Raw genomic sequence first — 4,185 nt, forward strand, 5'->3', positions numbered from 1 at the left:
CGAGAAGTTTTATAAATACAATATGAAAATACACTGAATATGTGAAGGAACAGGAGGGAGAGGAGGACGTTGCACCCGACTCTGCCTCTCCATGAGGGGTGGCTGTGGGGGCCTGTCCCCTCCTCCAACCTCACACCCCTACTAAATCCTCTGCAGTCTGTCTCTCCTTTCTCTTTTTAAAAGTTCTCTTCTATGGACAGAGGAATTTAGGATGTGACATGGTTCTTGTTCCTTTTGGGCTTTCCCTCCAGGGCTTGTGTTCTTTTCTAGAGTTCCTTCGCTTTCTCAATTCCCTCCAAGTTACAAAGCTTTCTATTCACGCGTGTCTTTTCCTGGTCTCCTTTATTCCTCATGTTTGCTGCTGATTCCAGAGATTCTATGGCTCTTGTTGCTCCTCTTAGAGAGTCAAATGACGTTCTGCTCTCTCCACCCTCTATATCTGGTCATTATGTAAAATGTGCATTATTGCTAGTGTGCATTCTGTACGACATAAGCTAGACCAAGCAGCCAGGGACCTTCGCAGTTATTCTTCCTAAATGCTTGCTTATGATAACTCACTTACAAGCTGAAATCGATGTCTGTAGCAAACAAGCCACTGGACTTACATTTCCTGTGTGTAAGTACTCAGATCAGTGCTACTGTGTGCATGCAAAACAGCATCATATGCTGGAGTGACTATCCTTGGTATTTGCTAACAACATAACTATGCTAAATGATGAGTCATGTCCAGGATAAAAATATTTTTCCCAGTGGATGCATTTTAAATAACCAACAGAGCTTAGCTGGATATTATGTTTAAATTAAAGAAAGTTTAAGCGGTCCCAGATTTCTAGGTGTGCCAAAGAGATGCCCAAAGCTCTCTCTGCAGCCTTCTGTAGCAACCCATGTGGTCATAGCAGATGGTCATTGGAAGATTTCAACCCAGCCCTAAGAAGTCATGCTTTGCACTGTTACCACGTAATTTACCAAAAGCATGAAGAAAAGTTGTCTCTCTTTTTTTTTTTTTTATTGCAGTATAATTGATTATACATATTCATGGGGTACAAAGTTGACTTTCAACACTTGTGTACAATATGTGATGGTCAAATGAGGATAGTTAGCTTATTCATCATTACAATACATAATTGTCCTTTGTGTCCATTAACCAATTTCTCATTAACCACCCTCCCTCTTTCCCTACCCCTTTCCACTTCTCATAAGCACAGTTCTCTTTCTGTTGTCTCCTTCTGAAATTTCAATGCATTATTGTGATCGTTGTGTCTTTCTTTCTCTCTTTTTTCTTTCTTTCTTGTTTGTTTGTATATTTATTTATTTATTTATTTATTTATTATTAGCTCCCACTTATGAGTGAGGACATGCAGTGTTTCTCTTTCTGTGCCTGGCTTGTTTCACTTAATATATTTTTCTCCAAGCTCATCCCTGTTGCTGCGAATGGCAGAATTTCATTCTTTTTTTATGGCTGAGTAGTATTGCGTTGTGTATATATACCACATACTCCTTATCCAGTCATCCATCAATGGGCATTTAGGTCAGTTCCATAACTTGGCTATTGTAAATAGAGCTGCAATAAACATGAGAGTTCAGGTATGTCTTTGACATGATGATTTCCATTCCTTTGGGTATATGCCCAGCAGTGGGATTGCTGGATCATATGGTAACTCTATCTGTATTGATTTGAGAAACCTCCTATTGTTTTCCACAGTGGCTGCACTAATTTACATTCCTACCAACAGTGTATAAAATTTCCTCTTTCTCCACATACTCTCCAGCATTTGTCATTCTCAGTCCTTTTAATTATACCCAGTCTAACTGGGATGAGATGATATCTCAAAGTGATTTTGATTTGCATTTCCCTGAAGATTAAATGATGTTGAGCTTTTTTCGTATACCTGTTGACCATTTGTATGTTCTTTTGAGAGATGTCTACTCAGCTCCTTTGCCCATTTTTTAATTGGATTATTTGCTGTTTTACCATTAAGTTGCTTGTGTTCCTTGTATATTCTGGATATAATTCTCTTGTCAGATGTACAGTTTGCAAATATTTTCTCCCATTCTGTATGTTGTCTTTTCACTCTGTTGATTGTTTCCTTTGCAGTACAGAAGATTTTTAGTTTGACATAATCCCACTTATTTTTTTTTCTTTTGTTGAATGTGCTTTTGGGTTCTCATTCATAAAGTCATTTCCCAGCCCTACACCCTGGAGTATTTCACCTATGGTTTCTCCTAGGAGTTTTATAGTTTCAAGTCTTATATTTAAATCTTTAATCCATTTTGAATTGATTTTGGTATAAGGCAAGAGGTACAGGTCTAGTTTCATTCTTCTACATATGGATGTATAGTTTGCCCACCACCATTTGATGAAGAAGCTGTCCTTTCCCCAATGTATGCTCTTGGTGTCTTTGACAAAGATCAGTTGGCTGTAAGTACCTCTGTTGATTTTTGGGTTCTCTATTCTGTTCTGTTTGTCCATGTGTCTGTTTTTATGCCAATGTCATGCTGCTTAGGTTACTATATCTTTGTAGTATAATTTGAAGTCAGGAAGTATAATGCCTCTGGCTTCATTTTTTTGCTCAAGATTGTTTTGGCTATTTGGGGTCTTTTGTTGTTCCATATGAATGTTAGGATTGTTTTTTCTATTTCTGTGAAGAAAGTCATTGGTATTTTGATGGGGATCTCATCGAATCTGTAGATGGCTTTGGGTAGTATGGTATTTTTGCTACGTTAATTCTTCCAATCCATTTCCATCTTTTGGTGTCCTCCTTAATTTCTTTCAGAAATGTTTTGTAGTTCTCATTGAAGAGATCTTCCACATCCTTGGTTAAATTTATTCCTAGGTATTTTTTTTTTTTGGTAGTTATTGTAAATTGCCTTGCTTTCTCGATTTCTTTTTCTGCTAGTTCATTGTTGGAATATAAAAAATTTACTGATTTTTGTATACTGACTTTGTATCCTGCAACATTACTGAATTCGCTTGTCAGTTCTAAGAGTTTTTTGGTAGGGTATTTAGGGTTCTCTCTATATAGGATCATGTCACCTGCAAACAGAGACAATTTAACTTTATCTTTTCCTATTTGGTTGCCCTTTGTTCCTTTCTTTTGTCTGATTGCTTTGGCAAGTCCTTTCAATACTACGTTAAATAGCAGTGGTGAGAGTGGGCATCCTTGTCTTGTTCCCGTTCTTAAAGGAAAAGCTTTCAGCTCTTCCCCATTCAGGATGATATTGGCGGTGGGCTTGTCATAGGTGGCTTTTATTGTGTTGAGATGCTTTCTCTCTATACATAATTTGTTGAGAGTCTTTATAATGAAGGGATGTTGAATTTTGTCAAATGCCTTCTCTGTGTCTATTGAGATGATCATACAGTTTTTGTTCTTGATTTTTTGATGTGGTATATCAAATTTATTAATTTGCTTATGGGCTGGTGGGTTAGCTCAGTTGGTTAGAGGACAGCCTTGTAACACCAAGGTCAAGGTTTCATATCCCTATACTGGCCAGCAGCCAAAAAAACAAAAAAGTTGTCTCTTTCTCATATATTTAGTCTTTCCTCTCCACCTTTTTATACCCAATCAAGCCTTCCTACAGACAGTAAAATAAATAGAAAAAAAACCCTCCCTTGATTCTTCTTGTCCTGTATCCTCTGTTCCATGTCTAGTTTCCCTATCATTCTTAAATGACATGAAGAATATGCTTCATGTCTTTACTACTTCGTACCACCCAACTCTAGGATCTGACTTCCAGTTCTACCAATACCTGCTAATTGACACAATGCTGCCCTTTCAGAGTTTCTGATGAATTTCCAGTTGTAAAATCCAGTGGCCCCTTTCTCAGTTCTCATCCTCATGTAATTTTTCAATTTTTTCCAGCTGACTACCCTTGACATGCCCCCCTTGACTTCTATGTCACTACATTCTTCTGTTCTTTTGTTACTTTTCATTCTATTTCTCAGTTTCTGCTTCTGATGTCTCTTTCTACATTTACCTTTAAGTGTAAAATTCTTGATCTTCTCTGTTCCCATATGTTCTCCCTAAATGATCTGAGACACTTCCCCAGCCATCATCTAACCTCAGATGATTTGAAACCTGTATTGCATCCACCAGTTATTCTCCTGGAAACCACGTGCACATTTGCAACAGCTTGCTAGGTGCAGATGTTCTTCTGGACTTCAAATTCAATGTCTCTGAAGTGCAA

The sequence above is a fragment of the Galeopterus variegatus genome, unplaced genomic scaffold (assembly GCF_000696425.1).
Source record: "Galeopterus variegatus unplaced genomic scaffold, G_variegatus-3.0.2 Scaffold1398, whole genome shotgun sequence".
Classification (NCBI taxonomy): Eukaryota; Metazoa; Chordata; class Mammalia; order Dermoptera; family Cynocephalidae; genus Galeopterus; species Galeopterus variegatus.